Here is an 18582-nt window from a genome sequence, read left to right on the forward strand (position 1 = left end):
TTCGGGCAATGAAATCGATAACTTACTCTTTTACTTCTTTGGGTTTTTATTGCTTTCGCCTTGAACCCAATCCTCCTCCTAATGCCAACCATTCTGTAACTACAGAATCTAATTGACATCAGCTCCTCCTAACGAACCGTAAATAGAGTACAACGAATCCTAATATGAGCTCTAAGTTTTAAGAGACGCAACGCGGAAGTCACATAACGAAAGACACTCCTAAGGACACTTGAACCTGGAGTGCTCTGATACCAACTGTGATACCCCCGAATTTCCGAATGCGGGTTGGCCAGGCCCACGCCCGAATACCCGAGGATATCAAAACAAATTTATAATAAACGAACACAGAGTACAAAAGAATAAAGAAGAATAAATAAAATGCTGACAAAAAACTAATATGATAATCTAATAATAAACCTCATAATATATTTCCATTAATTAATAAACTCTTCTGATACAACTGATCCTCCAAAAAACAACTCGGGAATCCATACTGTGTGGACCCCTAGAAAATCCAAACTAAACAAATGACAGTAATCTAAAACAGGAAACTGAATCATAAAGGAACTCCTATGTAGCATCGGAAGAATGAAGTAGACTGATCCCCGCTCAGCACGAACAACCTCTACTCGTGACGAACACCTGAAAAATAATGGTGGGTCAGGCCCACAAACAAGTTCTACTCTACTACAGTCCAAGCAGAGATCCGATATACGTATACATCCTAGTCAATCCAACAGTAACTAATAGTCCGTATATATATATATACACACTAAAGGAACCTCACTAGACTATAGGGTTGTCTCAACCTGAATAGTAGGCAACATGCAAAACGCACATATAGTGGGCATGAGTACCTAGACCTACCAGGGTACACAACTACACTATATCTAGCTACACATCCCTGGCGATATACGCGCCCTAACCATTGATCCTGAGACTCAAGCTCATATCATGGCACCATATTTACATATATAAAATCTAGTAACCATCCTATCTAGCATAAATTAATCCTCCATAAGTCATTCAACTTGTTCAGCTGACCTAACTTGAATATAAGTAGGACTTAACATTTTAGTTAATCCATTCCCTTATATAATAAATTAATCCTCCATAAGTCATTCAACTTGTTCAGCTGACCTGACTTAAATATAAGTAGGACTTAACATTTTAGTTAATCCATTCCCTTATATAAAATAGGTAGGACTTAACTGATAAGTTAATCCGTCCCTAGAATGCCACCGTCCCATACCGGTGCATTAAACCACACAATCCAACAATTGATGTAATAATTAAAGAAATACATCAAACATTCCAGAAATAACTATGATAATATGATATCAAGTTATCACAGAATATGAATGACTTATTATTTATTTAAGCTCATATATCATATGTCCTACACAAACTGAATCTTATACATGATGATATTTTATTATATCGTCAAATAAGCATTCTCCATATCCAATTCATCCTACACATTTATTCTCAATTGCTAAAGCATTTTAAAAGATTAAATCCATTTGTTTGTGTAAACATTTAAATAGCAAGCATCGTTATGATTGAGTGTATTTAAATTTATTTAAACCCAAACCTAGTCCCTATTTAATGTTCAGGAATCCTAGACATGTTTCTACGTTCCATCATTCCACATATATGAAAAATACATAATTCAAACATATAAAAATTCACACCAGAAATCAAATCAAAATCATGCATTTCTTAATTTATAACACAAGAACAGATATGACCCAATTTCACAAAAACCTATACTTTAATCCAATTAAACATGCATAATTATTTAATTTTATGTGTTTAGTAAATCCTGGAATTTCCTAGGCATGTACAGAAACACGAATCAAAGGGAAAGAGATAGAAGAAGAACTTGCCTTAAACTTTCGGATTGAAAGTTAAACTTCTTCTTCCTTGATCTTCTCTCTAAAGGGTTTTCTCCTCCTTCCTCCCTTTTTCTCCTTCTCTCTCTAACTCTCTCTCTAGAATATATTACGTGATATATTTTCACTCCTTTTTCAACCTATAGTTGTGTATTTATAGGCTAAATAATAACCCTATTCCTTTTCCCAATCCAAGTCAACTTAATAAAAATAAAATAAAAATGAAAATATTAAAAAGGTAACTTAAAATATGTTACGTATATAATCTATGTATATCCTTATTAATTAAATAAAATATATACATTAGATTATTTAGTAATACTAAAGTTACCATAATATTAAAAGGTAACTTAAAACATGTTAAGTATATGATCTATCTGTATTCTCATTAAATAAATAAAATATATACATCAGATTATTTATTTATACTAAAGTTACCATAATATTAAAAAGGTAACTTAAAACATGTTACGTATAAAATATATGTATATCCTTATTATATAAATATATAAAATATATACATCAGATTATTTATTAATACTAAAGTTACTATAATATTAATAAATTACTTTCCTTTTTATATATATGTATATACATATATATCTATATATATACATATACAACTATCCATGGATAATTATCCATACCCATCCAACCTCCTATCCAAGCAGTCTATGGGATCCAATTGGTTGGCCAATTACCACTAACCATAACCATAAAAGAAAAATAAAATAAAATAATAAAAGAAATGAAAACATTTAATTTACAATTAATTAACATTAATCAAATACATCATTTAAGCACACAATCTAATTAAACAAATAATACAAATAACACCTAGACAAAATACAAATAACACATAGATAAGTAACCAATTAATCAAGTAACACTTAATTCAATTAAACACATAAACAATTAGTCAAATAATCAATTAAACAATTAAAAAAAATATAATAAAAATAAATAAATAAATACCGAGACTATCCTTTTAAAATTAGGGGTATTACACCGCCCTTTTTAGGGATGAGAGCAATAAAAGATGCATTCAAAGATTTTTCAAATGTGCCATGAGAATAAAAATCCTGAAAAGTACTCATCACCTCCTCTCGCACCACCTCCCAACTCTCCTTAAAAAAGCGCATAGTAAATCCGTCTGGCCCTGGTGCTTTGTCCCCGTTGCAACTAGAAGGTGCCTTAAGCACTTTCTCTTCCGTGAATGGAATCTCAATACTATCCCTATCCATCGCAGAAATAGTATTAAATGGAAGACCATCTAGAGTAGGTCTTCGATCCAAAGTTTCAGTGTAAAGCTGCTGGTAAAAAGAAGCAATTCCTCCGCGCACATCTTCTTCTCTCCACAAATCAAAACCATTAACCCGAATACTTCCGATATGATTACACCTTCTGTGAGCATTGGCCAGTCTATGAAAGAATTTTGTATTCCGATCACCATCTTTTAACCACAAAGCCCGAGACTTTTGACGCCACGAAATCTCCTCCATATGAGCAATCTCAGCAATAAATAAATGTTTATGTACACGTCACTATGTGCGATTTCACCCCACTAGGGGCGATTTGTGAGGCGATCTGTGTTTTGGTTGTTTGGAATGAAATCTTTTCTGGACATCGCAAGGTTACCAAGAATTTCGCTTGGGGGAGATGTGAAGTCGGCGGTTCCTCATCGCGGTCCGTCGTTGTATATCGACGGGGAATCCGTCAGAGGAAGGATATCTGTTCTCTCCTCTTGTTTGGTAGGAACATTTATAATTAGTAAGAAATAAAATAAAAGTGATCCCAGAAATAAACTGAATTATTATCTGTTACCTACCTACTTAAAGAAATGTTTCATAAGAAATGGTTTATCAACAATAAAGAACGAAGACAACAAAAATATACCATAGTAAAGCAATATACTGGGCAAGATAATCTATTTTATACACAACTCCAACTCATAATTTCAGTAAATCATACTTAAAAAATGAATTGGGTAATTTCAACATTAATAAGTATAAATATTATATGAAAAAAAGTTTAAATCATTTGTTAAACACAACATATGCTCTGATATCCAGACGCTATATAGTCTCTGGTGTTCAAGCTGCATGAGTTGTAAGTTCTTGCTCACTCCACTTCCTCATCATCTTAGGTTGAGTTCGTCATCCTTAAATTAAATGACATCATATTTTTGCATAGAAGTACCAATTAATTTAAGTTTAACGTAGAATTTAAGAATAACAACCTGGAATTTCTTCCTCAAAATAGAATCTTCCACATTCATGCCATGCACTGCACCTTGCCCTGACTCCCTCCTTACTTCCTGCCTATTCATAGGTAAAGAAACCTTCCCATGTTTTGATGTTCTATCACACACATTCCGGGTACCCTACATAACAAACCAAAATAAGTTTCAGTTTGTAGCTGCATTCAGATGAGTGCAATTAACTTAAAACAATCAATAATAAAATCACAACAAGAAAATTTCAATAAAGATCCCCAATATACAGACCTCCCTTAAATTTGAGAAATGGATTTCATGGGTAGACAATGCCAGCATTATTAAGTCTGCATCCTAAAACAGCACGAAAGATACAAATTCAGATTATAAACAGAGTATAGGCAGTGTATGACTTGTTTATAAGGAAAGGCAAAGTAATTTACCAATCCATACAAACAATGTCTTGTGTTTGGATTGAATCCTGGCAGATTCCTTTGCAAGCGGATGTAAGACATTATCTTATGCTCCCCCTCACCAGGTACACTAGCATCAGAAAGAATTAACTAAAAAGGTATCCAAAGAATTTGCATGAGAAAGAGAGAGAAACCATTTCTTGTATCAACTTAACAGGAGGAATATTAGGCATTGTGCAAAAGAAGATTTAAAATTTTACCTTGATTCCCTGCCACCCTGGATCCACATTCATCCTCAAGTGTACATAATATCGAAGAGCTGACAATAATATTGCCATGAATTCAGTTCCTGGTGTAATTACATTTGAGTCTAGCTTTTTAGTTTGCTCCAAAAGAGTCAGCTCTTCCTCTTCCAATTCATAGACGCCCTTTGGCTTCTCCATCCCAGAGGCCTAATGGTTATAAAAAATAAAAAATCAATTTTTTTTTTTCCAGATATAGGGGGTATTAGTAAATAGAGTCCTAACATTACAAAAACTAATAACATTACTTAATTTTGCAACCTAAATTTATCGAGGTTTTGAAGCCATATAAACTCACCTCAACAGAGGCATCTTTAGCAGCTCTGAAACGTCTTGCACGTTGTTGATTCATCTTAGCACGTGGTGCAACACCATCTAGCCACAATATGCTAACAAATTAGAATGAACTGTAAGTCCCATAATAACTATAAGGAAATAATTTTTCCAATAATAACCAAGGGCGCCAACCAATATGGCATTTCATGCTTTTGTTTAGAGAAAATGTTGGTTCCTAAATTACTTATCAAAAAGATATATATATATATATATATATTATTTTGTTGGTTCCTAAATTAGTATTCAAGTTTCGGGAACTAGTCTGCGAACGGTTTGATCCTGAAGGGTCCTGCAAGAGAATTAAGAAAAAAGAAAAAAAAAAAAAAAAAAAAGAAAGAAAAAAACCTAAGTCTCAATTCTCAAATTTTAAAGCTTTAGGACCCGACAAACCAAAAGGCTAATTAGAAAGAAATTTACTTAGCTAATGGTTGAATTTTCAATTGTTTCCCTTGGTTTGATTATCAACCGGTTGGGGGGGGGGGGGGGTGTGGGTGGTGGTTAAGTAAAACCTATAATTTGTCAATAAGCTATGATACCCATATGATATTTGGTTATGTTTGAGTCTTCCAGAAGATGAGTTCATTTCCTCATTATTCCTGTCAGCCACCCGAATAGAGTGTTAGATTTATAACACTCCAGCAGACTCACCAACTGTAGAATGTCTAAAATTCTGATACAGAGGAATCCAATAGACCCTTTTCCAATACCTTTCTTGCGCAAGAATGCTACTCCCAGCTCATGAAAGACTATGATCTTTGTTTGCTCTTATAAAGTCTGAGAAAGGAAAGTGATATCCTTTAAAAACCTCATAAAATAACCCCTGCTTAATAACCTGCAATCTCCATCCCAATTTGGATAAAAGGGCTAAATTAAATGCATCCATGTCTCTAAATTCAAACCCATCAAATGATCAAACTTCCTAGGAGAGACCAATTTTCTGTTTTTCATTGCAACCAGCCCACCAAAACTGAGCCATATGTTTCTTCAATATGTTGCAAAGTTTAGATGACAATTTAAAACGTGACATTGAATAAGATGGAATTGTTAAAAAAATTAGACACAAAAGAATGTCAATAAGGTCTTCTAATAACTCTATTTTTTGTTGTTCCTGCTCCGGTAAAAATCACGACTTACAATCACAATGGCACTTCAAAAATTCAAGAAGTACTTCCACATTTCACATCCAAAATATAATACAGATACAAACAATGTTAAGGGTCATTGAAAATTGCTTCAAGGCAAAAATTAAAGCATGTTCAAGGACTACACAGTTTAAGAGACTACAAGGTGAATTTAGCTGATATAGCATAACTAAGAATTTCGCTACACCAATGCTGCAGCTAGATTTTTTTCAGTCAGTCAGTATTATAAACAACCAAGAGCGATTACATAATCCAAGGGGCATTATAGTGACTCAAGCATCTAGCTTCTATAAGTCAGGAAGGCAAAAGGCTCCATACTCATGTAAATCGGAATATTACCGGAGAACTGCAGCAGGCTACTGTACACAATCAAACTCACTTGATCGAGGCAATTCATTTGAAGAGGGATTGTGGTAAATTCCATTCTTGTTTCAACCATGTTAGATTTTTTTGCCTCCGTAGCATCACATCTGCAACTGTTTAAATATAAAACTGATGCCCCATAAACCTAAATCAGATTGTATTATACCAAAAACCATCACCAGGTTCAAGATAAGTCCTACATAAATGGTCATTGAATTTAGTACAATTTAAGGATCACAACTGTTATAAACCTTAATGACAATAACAGAACTTACTTTCATTTTTTAATAGAAGTAGAAGGAATACATTGACCAGGGCATACCCTGGGAACAAAGTCCAACCCACTGAAAGGCTTACAGAGGAAAGCCATATCTTGAATCGGACTCCAAAAGAAACAAAAAAAACATACAGGTATACATATAAAAGTTACAGTTAAACTAAGAGGAATTCAGCAGCAAACTGAAACCCTTCCACGCACTAAAACTACCAATAAGGCCATGGACATCAAGGATAAAGCCACAGAAAAGCTGAATCAAAACCAGAATGCAATGAAATATCAGCAGCCCAATATGCTAAAAGTAATGATTTGAATATCTGTGAATAACTGTACAAACCTAACAATCCTTGCTGCTTAGAAAAACAGAAAGGGCTTAGTGTCCCTATACATATTAACAGCCTAATACAATCAAGCAGTGAGCTTCCATTACCAAACAGAGGAAACCTGAGGCATCATAGCAGATCAAAATACCAAAGAAAAAGTCATATTGACAACAAGTGCTTGGTGTCCCTATATGGTTTATTTAGAGGATCAAGTGATGAACTCTGAAGTGATGATCATCACATGCTGCGTTTCTTGTTTCACTTGGAACAAATATGATTCTTAATTCCTTAACATCCTTAGTACTGTCCATAGCTGAAACAAAGGGATGGCCTAAGAGCATGTCTGCAGACCATCGTGCATCGGATCATCTACTAAACACTTCTTCAAAAAATCTTTTGCCTCTGCAGACACCCAACTTGGAATCTTCGGCAGTGTTTTTCTGGAACCAATACGATATAAAAGAGCACAAGCCTCGGCAGGTGGTTCGCAATGCCATGGCATTGTCCCCATAATCAACTCTAATACAGGGCACCCAAGTGCCCAAATATCCGAATAAGGCCGGTATTCTTGATGACGAACCGACTCCGATGCCAAATACATAGGTGTGCCAATCAACTTGGGGCTTCTTTTATTTGAAATCTTCATAGCAAGCCCAAAATCTGCAATCTTTGCAATTTCTTCAACCCTTTTCAACCTTGGAATAATCAAACTTGAAGAGTCCTCCTCACTGGCAAGTAGGATATTATGGGGCTTTATGTTGCAGTGAACGTAGCCTTGCTTGTGAATGTAACTGAGACCCATTGGCACATTCTTTGTGTATTGCCTAACTTCATACTCTGGTAATCCTTTACCGAAACTCCTAACACGGTCAGCCAAACTTCCTCCAAATGCATACTCCAACATGATATTGTAGAGTTCAACACCATTTTTCAGTCGAAACTTCATCCCCGAAACAGCGAAGAACATAGGGACAACCTTCAAGTTCCCAAAGAAGCTCTCTTTCTTCGCGAAGTGAATCAGAGAGAGATACTTGTGCAGTTTTCACAGCCATCAACAATGGAGGATTGCAACAACCTTCATCGTATGCCTCTGCTAATGAAACGACACCAAAGCTGCCCATTCCCAATCTTCTTCCTCGCTTCCACCATCTCTTTGTTCTCTACTTTGCATTTTTCTTAATTTCGTGATGAATTAATGGTAAGTTCTCAGATTGCGCTACTTACTTTCCTTTTTTCATTCTCGGATTGCCCTAGTTCTCAGTAATCTCTCTGTGTTTGCCACCAGTAATTAATCGTATGCAACATGATAACTGTACTCCGCTATAACAACTAGAAGTTGGATGGAAATAAGGAAATTGCCCTAGTTTCCTAATTAGCGTTTTTCTTGAATCCCAAGTAATTATAAAACGAGTAATAGCTTAATCGCTAAGTCGGTGGCTTGTTAACTTGCTCACAACGGCTAGTTTTTCAAAAAATCATATTTTAAATTCTTCAATTAGTTGCAAGTTTATTAATTCAGTCATTCAAACAACAACATATTATTTTTTTTTTTGATAAGTAATAATGAAATAAACAGGCGTTCAAAAAGGGAACATGTCCCTTAAACAATAGTGGAACCGAGGGCTAAGGCCCCAAAGGATCCTATAAAGTAATTAAATCATTAGAAGAGGAGCAAGAACTCCTCTTCACATACTTGAAGAGAGAACGAATAATAAAAAGTTTCAGCGTCGCCGTAGACGACTCCTTCCCTTCGAACATTCTACTATTTCTCTCCTTCGAGATGCACCACCAAACACAATGTGGGACAATTCTCCAGTAATCGCCTACACCCGTACTCACACAACATCCTCTCCAAGCATGAATCAAATCCTTAGAAGAACGTAGCATTACCCAACGCATGCCAAACAACCCAAGAATAAGATTCCAACAATCATGCGCTACGAAGCAATGCATTAAGAGATGATCAACTGACTCCCCATCTTGGTTGCATAGGCAACACCAATTAACAAAACAATTTCCCCTCTTCCTCAAATTATCAATCGTCAGTATCTTACCCCAAACAATGGTCCATACAAAAAATGCCACCCTAGTTGGAGCCATAGAACGCCAAATGGTCTTCCACGGGAAGTCAAGGCTATCAAAATTAGACACATATAAGAACAAAGATCTTACTTCAAAACGACCGTGAGAAGAGGGAATCCAAGTCAAATTGTCATAACCCCTGTCAACTCCCTCCTGTCGATACAATTGATTCAGAAAAACAGTTACCTCGTCCAATTCCCAATCCTGAAATGAACGCTAAAAATGCACGTCCCACTAATCCCACTATTATCAAGCTGATAACAATCAATTGCATAGGCATGTTTATCAACTGCAATACTGGATAATCTGGGAAATGTAAGAAATAATGGTTGATCACCACACCAAAAAACTTCCCAAAAACAAACGCATTTGCCGTCACGAACTTTGAATCTGATATGAGAAGAAAAGGCATTCCATCCCTTTCGAATGGATTTTCACACCCCAACTCCTCCCACAAGAGAAACCGGACGGGTAGACCAGCCGCCAAAGTCTTCCCCATACCGACATGAGACTAACCTTCGCCAAAGACGATGTCTTTCCTTCCTTTATCTCCACAACCATTTGCCCAGGAGGACTTGATTAAAAGGAACCAATCGTCTAATACCAAGACCACCCAACTTCATGGGCTTGCAAACTTGCTTCCATTTGACAAGGTGATACTTGAACTCTTCTTCTCTTCCGCCCCAAAGGAAATCCCTTTGAATTTTTTCAATCCTATTAGCAACACAGCATGGAATTTGGAACATAGATAGAAAATATGTGGGGAGGCTCGATAAAGTGCTTTTAATAAGAGTAACTTTACACCCTTTAGACAAGTATTACTTCTTCCATCCTGCCAATCTCTTCGCATACCTGTCAATCACACAATCCTAATTCCCCACTCTCCTGGAAGAGACCCCTAGGGGCAAACCCAAGTAAGGAATAGAAAAGGAACTCACCCTACACCCAAGGACTGCAGCTAAAGAAGAAATATCCTGAACATTCCTTACCGGGACAAGCACACTCTTAGCCACATATTATGAAAACCCATATTCTTAATTCAACATAAATTAAAGAAATTAATTATAATAGACAACATTTTGTTGCATAATGGTGTGTTTGTGTTGATTTTGGGCTTTTTGGTATTCCCGTGTATGATCCCGATTTCTTTTAACTATTCTTTGTATGCTGACTCAAGGGAGCCCAAAGCCAATGCTTTAGGCATCTCCTATTAAGCTATTGAGCTCACCCCTTATTCAATATTTTCAGGATACGGCAAAAAAGTTGTAGACGACGCGCCCCCGCAAGCTTAGAAGTAGAGAAACGACTTTTGACATCTTTTGTAATAGATTAGCACAGACAATGATCTTGTAATGCAACTATATTCTTTTGTAAGCTTCAAGTGAAGCCCCTATATTTATGGCCATGGAGGCCTCATCATTTTTGTAAACCTATTCTTTTGCTCATATATGAATGATTTGGATTAGTTTTGATTCATAAATGATGTATGAAATATGTTATTTTGATGATTCAATGACATGTTTAGAGGTTTGTGATGTCCATGGAGCTTAAAATTTGTTGTTTAGGCACTTCGGGTTAAAGAAGTGATCTACCTGATCGCTTCACCTTTGGGCATCATCTAACCAGTTAGATAGGGATATCTACCCGGTTAAATGAATTAGATAGTATGTGGGTTTGATGGGTTTCTCCCATCTAACCGGTTAGATAGGATTTGGGTATTCATCTACCCAGGTAGAAGATCCCGTTTACCCGGTTAGATGAATAGGGCAGAGAGGGGGGTTAGATGGTTCCCTTCATCTAACTTGTTAGATAGAGTTATCTAACCGGTTAGATGGCCTTCTAACCGTTTAGATACCTCCATCTACCCGGTTAGATGTGATCTGCAAATTTACAAGTCTACTGGACCATTCTTCTACCCGGTTAGAAGAAATCGTCTACCCCGTTTGATGAACTAATAATTGTATATTGACTCCATATTTCAATGTAATTACCCAATGACCCCGAAACTTCAACTAAAGCATAGAATGGCCATAGAAAATGACAGTTTTACCCCTAACGAGTTGTGAAGCCATAATAAATGTACCAAATGACCAGTTTAAACCCTTTTCCTTTCTCTCTCTAAGATTGAAACCCTTTTGCTTCCCAAATCATTGTTCAGAGTTAGCTGGTTTAGATTCAGAAGAAGATGACACTGAAAGCACCCAATACAGGGTTAGGCATAGCTTCATTGCAGGTCCCATCTTCTAACAGGCTCAGGACACCACCTCTCAAAGCTTCTTTCTTTGGTCATCCATGGAGGTACTCAAAGAATAGTATTTTCTATGTGGATATATATACAGATATGATACACCATTTGTAATTCTTACAATATTTTTTTGTTGGGTTTTTGAAAGAGTAGTGATACTCACACCGAACACTTACAGTGAATTGACTAACCGAATAATTTTTAATTGGCTATTTATACGGCTCCACTTCCTTATTTGTTGCATAATTGACCAATTAAAAGAGTAGGTCTAGCAATTCACTGCAACTATTCGGTGCAAGAATCATTTCCCCTTTTGAAATCACATAATTTGAACTTTTTATTCTTTAATCAGTTGTTAAGAATATGGGTTTTCATAATATGTTGTTGTTTGAATGACTGAATGAATAAACTTGCAACTAATTGAAGAATTTAAAATATGATTTTTTGAAAAACTAGCCTTTGTGAGCAGGTTAACAAGCCACCGACTTAGCGATTAAGTTCTTTCTCGTATTATAATTACTTGGGATTCAAGAAAAACGCTAATTAGGAAACTAGGGCAATTTCCCTATTTCCATCCAACTTCTAGTTGTTATAACGAAGTACAATTTTCATGTTGCATACGATAAATTACTAGAGGCAAAAACAGAGAGATTACTGAGAACTAGGGCAATCCGAGAATGAAAAAAATAGGAAAGTAAGTAGCGCAATCTGAGAACTTACCATTAATTCATCACGAAATTAAGAAAAATACAAAGTAGAGAACAGAGAGATGGAAAGGGAGATATGGTGGAAGTGAGTAAAAAGATTGGGAATGGGCAGCTTTGGTGTTGTTTCATTAGCAGAGGCATATGATGAAGGTTTTTGCAATCCTCCATTGTTAATGGCTGTGAAAACTGGCACAAGTGTCTCTCTTCAATTCACTTTGCGAAGAAAGAGAGCTTCTTCGAGAACTTGAAGGTTGTCCCTATGTTCTTCGTTCTTTTAAGAATGAAGTTTCGATTAAAAATGGTGTTGAACTATACAATATCATGTTAGAGTATGTATCTGGAGGAAGTTTGGCTGACCGTGTTAGGAGCTTCGGTAAAGGATTACCAGAGTATGAAGTTAGGCAATACACAAAGAATGTGCTTATGGGTCTCAGTTACATTCACAAGCAAGGCTAAGTTCATTGCGACATAAAGCCCCATAATATCCTACTTGCCAGCGAGGAGGACTCTTCAAGTTTGCTTATTCTGAGGTTGAAAAGGGTTGAAGAAATTGCAAAGATTGCAGATTTTGGGCTTGCTATGAAGATTTCAAATAAAAGAAACCCTAAGTTGATTGGCACACCTATGTATTTGGCTCCGGAGTCAGTTTGTCATCAAGAATACCGACCTTATTCGGATATTTGGGCACTTGGGTGCACTGTATTAGAGTTGATTACGGGGGCAATGCCATGGCATTGCGAACCACCTGCCGAGGCTTGTGCTCTTTTATATCGTATTGGTTCTAGAAAAAAACTACTAGAGATTCCAAGTTGGGTCTGCAGAGGCAAAAGATTTCTTGAAGAAGTGTTTGGTAGGAGATATGATGTCACGATGGTCTGCAAACATGCTCTTAGGCCATCCCTTTGTTTCAGCTATGGACAATACTAAGGATGTTAAGGAATTAAGAAGTATATTTGTTCCAAGTGAAACAAGAAACGCAGCATGTGATGATTATCACTTCAGAGTTCATCACTTGATCTTCTAAATAAACCATATAGGGACACCAAACACTTGTTGTCAATATGACTTTTTGTTTGGTATTTTGATCTGCTATGATGCCTCGGGTTTCCTCTGTTGGGTAATGGAAGCTCACTCCTTGATTGTATTAAGCATATTAGGTTGTTAATATGTATAGGGACACCAAGCCCTTTCTGTTTTTCTAAACCCTAAGGGTTGTTAGGTTTGTACAGTTATTCACATATATTCAAATCATTACTTTTAGCATATTAGGCCGCTGATATTTCATTGCATTCTGGTTTTGATTCAGCTTTTCTGTGGCTTTATCCTTGATTTCCATGGCCTTATTGGTAGTTTTAGTGCGTGGAAGGGTTTCAGTTTGCTGCTGAATTCCTCTTAGTTTAACTGTAACTTTTATATGTATACCTGTGTGTTTTTGTTGTTTCTTTTGGAGTCCGATTCAAGATATGGCTTTCCTCTGTAAGCCTTTCTGTGGGTTGGACTTTGTTCACAGGGTATGGCCTGGTCAATGTATTCCTTCTACTTCTATTAAAAAATGAAAGTAAGTTTTGTTATTGTCATTAAGGTTTATAACAGTTGTGATCCTTAAATTATACTAAATTCAATGACCATTTATGTAGGACTTATCTTGAACCTGGTGATGGTTGTTGGTATAATACAATCTGATTTAGGTTTATGGGGCATAGGTTTTATATTTAAACAGTTCCAGATATGATGCCGCGGAGGCAAAAAAATCTAACATGGCTGAAACCAGAATGGAATTTACCACAATCCCTCTTCAAATGAATTGCCCCGATCAAGTGAGTTTGATTATGTATAGTAGCCTGCTGCAGTTCTTTGGCGATACTCTGAGTTACATGAGTACGGAGCCTTTTGCCTTCCTGACTTATAAAAGCTAGATGCTTGAGTCGCTATAAAGCCTAATAATGCTCCTTGGATTATGTAATCCCTCTTGGTTGTCCCACATTGTGTATGGTGGTGCATTTGGAATGAGAAAAATAGTAGAATGTTCAAAGGGCAAGAGTCGTCTACGGCAATGGTGAAACTTCACATTCTTCGTTATCTTTTCAATTAGGTGAAGAGGAGCTCTTGTTCCTCTTCTGATGATTTAATTATTTTTTTGGATTCTTTGGGGCCTTAGCCCTGGTTCCACTTCTGTATAGGGGACGCGTTCCCCTTTTGAACGCCTTTTTATGTTATTATTACTTATCAAAAAAAAAAAAAAATTTACTGACTGACTGAAAAAAAATCTAGCTGCAGCATTGGTGAAGCGAAATTCTTAGTTATGCTATATCAGCTAAATTCACCTTGTAGTCTCTAAAACTGTGTAGCCCTTGAACATGCTTTAATTTTTGCCTTGAAGCAATTTTCAATGACCCTTAACATTGTTTGTAACTCTATTACATTTTGGATGTGAAATGTGGAAGTACTTCTTGAATTTTTGAAGTGCCACTGTGATTGTAAGTCGTGGTTTTTACCAGACCAGGAACAACGAAGAATAGAGTTAGAAGACCTTATTGACATTCTTTTGTGTCTAATTTTTTAGCAATTCCATCTTATTCAATGTCATGTTTTAAATTGTCATCTAAACTTTGCAACATATTGAAGAAACATATGGCTCAGTTTTGGTGGGCTGGTTGTAATTTGGTCTCTCCTAGGGAGTGTGACGGGTTGGGATTTAGAGACATGGATGCATTTAATTTAGCCCTTTTATCCAAATTGGGATGGAGATTGCAGGTTATTAAGAAGGGGTTATTTAATGAGGTTTTTAAAGGATATCACTTTCCTTTCTCAGACTTTATGAGAGCAAACAAAGATCATAGACTTTCATGAGCTCGGAGTAGTATTCTTGGGCAAGAAAGGTATTGGAAAAGGGTCTATTGGATTCCTCTGTATCAGAATTTTAGACATTCTACAATTGGTGAGTCTGCTGGAATGTTATAAATCTAACACTCTATTTGGGTGGATGACAGGAATAATGAGGAAATGAACTCATCTTCTGGAAGACTCAAACATAACCAAATGGGAAACAATTTTCCTAAACATTGTCAGTGCAAGTGCAACCACTTCAAATCTTCAGAAACATTAGTGATAAACTGATAATGATAAGCTCAACATACCAAAGGCCATCTATTTCATTCAGCTGCATAAATCCTTTTCTACATTCATCTTCTTATAGAGCCATATGCATTAGTCAAAATGGAAATATGTTTACCTCTTTGTGATATTTGAAATGGATGTCCCTAAAATTTTCAAGGCCATTTTTTCCAACGAAGTATGTTCTCTTTTTGCATTTTGTCACAATGTAAATCACTTCTTTTGTATTATAGTTATTATATAAACATATACTTATCAAAAAAAAAATAGTTATTATATATATATATATTTGGGTGAGGCAGTAGGGAACGAAAGAAAGGAAAAGAAGAAGGCATTATATGACAATGGCTTTAGCCTTCAATTAATAGTGATGCTACTTCTTCTACTGTCTACAAGGGATACAAGTGATTGAATCAACTCCCACCCAATTTTTTTATTTTTAAAGGAAAATCAGTGCTTCATTTTCATTTTTTCGGACAAAATTTAAATGAAAAGCTTTGAGGCATAGCATTTCCTTTAACAAAACTATATTCTCAACAAAGACAATACAATTAACCTGTTTGGATTAATTTGATAAAATCCTTCATTTATCATTTATAACCACTAAAAAAATGAAAAATAAAAAATACTCCTATGAAATAAAAGATTCAAGATATCATTTCCTTTTTCATCTTAACCTCCTTGGCAACCAAATGGACTGTTAGAGCAACATCAAACAAACACAACAACAGTTTTACAATAATGTCTTATCAAAACATGCTTGGAAACAAAAATCAATTGCTCCAAAGATAGCTCACAACTAACCAATTGCCAAAAAAAGAAGCTTCCGAGGTCTAACCATCGAGAAAATCCAATCAATGTATTTGTAGATTGCCTTGAACATCTCATCATAAGTCTTCGGCCCAGGCTGTACACAATTCATACAAAGCAAATAACCAGAACAATTACATCCATATTACATACATATATATATAATCAAAAGGTCAAGCAAACATGCACACAGCCACAGTATTGTCCCTAGCTGTACTCAAACACTCAATCTCCCCTTTGGGAAGTGAGATCATACCATCTGGACTAATGCCCCCATTGGTTACATAACCTACATTTCTATGATTCCATGTAAATATATGAGTAAAGAACCTACATTTCTATGATTAAAGTATGCATATGATGAGTAAAGAAACTACATTTATTTGATTACATATGTATGGGTAAATAACCTACATTTCTATGATTACAAGTATGTATATGAGGAAAAAAAACTACATTTCTATTACTACATACATATATATATATAATATATATGGGTAAATAAACTACATTTCTATGATTATATATATATATATAATCGTGTAAATATAATGGCGTGTGTATGCGTGTATTAGTGTATACCAGGCCTTCGGGATGAAAACATGGATGAATGATTCCGTTCATGTCAAGATAGAGATTGTCGAATTCGATTCCGTTGGGGTTGGGGCGGCTCGAATCGACTGGGACCGAAACGCCATTGACGACGGTCACCGGAGATTCTTCGATAACTTTGACAACTGCGCGTGGGTATCGCTCGACAAGCCAATAGTAGAATGATGGTATTCCCATTTCGGGTTTGTGTTTGTTTTTGTGTCTCCGTTGCTCATCGCATAGTAGACAGTGAACTGCAGGACATTGAGATCGTGTTGCTAACTTGCTTATTTAGGGTTTTAGCGCATATATATATATATACATACACACACTATATAGAGAGGACCGAACGACTGAGTGCGCGGCGGTGGGAATGGGTAATATTAGTACGTTTGTTTCAATGTAAAATGTTTTTTTTGAAAAACGAATTTTTAATTTAAGATGTTAGGCAAAAGTCTAATTTAAAATTGAGCTTGAGTCTAAAGTGACACAATTTTTTAACGGGCGTCACACTCACCCGAGTACATTTTTATTCTAACACTTGGCGTGCTTTTTTTCTATTACTATTATTTGTGAATTAATTTTGCCGCTCTCTTTCATGCTTTATATGACTTAAGTTGAGTCAATCGATAAATATGTAAATTAACTTGTTGAATATTTGATGAGTAATTTATTTTTATTAAGTTTTAATATTTTTTTTATTAAATATTTTACAACAATTAAATATTAAAATATGAAAAATTATTTTACTTCCAAACAAAGAAGCTCAAGTGAAAAAAAAAAACTCCAGTCTTCCATTTTATATGAATCTTTAGAATCAAAAGAATTTGAATTTGGAAATGTAAAAGGAAAATAAATGAGATTGCAACAACAACCAACCAAAAAAAAAAAAAATTTAAAGCATAAATACGGTTATTAAGTTTTAAAAAGTATGGAATTAAATTAAATAAAAATTTTAAAAATGGAAGAAAAAATATACTGCGATGATTATGGATCAAAAACAGACCCTTCAGTCTGAAGATCTTCAAATTACATTATTTGAGATGAGAGAAATCAAAATAAATAACATAGAAATCAGAAGAGAGAGAGACTATTATTATTATTATATTAATATAGTCTTGAATATATTTTCAAATTTTTGTATAACTATTTATTTTTTCGCAAAAATGTAGGGGCTAACCATCCCTCCATCCTGATACCGATGTGAAATGACACAATCAATGCAGATAGATATTGTCCACTTTGCACCCATTTCATACACAATGTTCAAAACACATCCAGAGTGTAAGTAACTTTTCTCTAACAAAGTGAGACATCACGCACATGTTTTTTTTTTTTTTTATCACAAATATTCTGAGGAGTTATTTTTGCAAACAAACCTCCAGAAAATAACAAAGACTTCAATGCATTTATTTTTCTTCTAAATTGCAACCTTGATCAACTATACAGAAATCAACCTCGAAAAAATCTCTTCAATGAACACTTGTTTATGAATAAATCTCAAAACTACGAGTAAATTTTGAGAAGCCATTTTGCACAAATAAATATTTTTAAAAAAATTATTCTCTATATATAAAATTAAAATAAAAAGGTTGATAGATTCATCTCCACATATAAAACCTATAAGAGCCTCCATGAAACTATCCTCAAAAACATTTCTTGAAATTTGGAAATGAGCTTAAAACTTTTAGGGTTTGTATTTGACCAAAAACATAAATCGAGTCATATCAAAACTCGGTAAGTTTTGGATAAGTAATTAATAATTAA

At 35.2% G+C, this 18582-nt stretch overlaps 1 pseudogene; it reads right to left on the reverse strand.

The window, feature by feature from the left end:
* Positions 1 to 17167, reverse strand: part of LOC132270142 (5'-3' exoribonuclease 3-like) — a 38220-nt pseudogene extending 21053 nt beyond the window's left edge.
* Between the last annotated feature and the right edge of the window lie 1415 nt (positions 17168 to 18582).

This window comes from Cornus florida, unplaced genomic scaffold (assembly GCF_030987335.1).
Source record: "Cornus florida cultivar Cherokee Brave unplaced genomic scaffold, ASM3098733v1 CherokeeBrave_3.0.0_Hap2_Chr08, whole genome shotgun sequence".
In the NCBI taxonomy this organism is placed as follows: Eukaryota; Viridiplantae; Streptophyta; class Magnoliopsida; order Cornales; family Cornaceae; genus Cornus; species Cornus florida.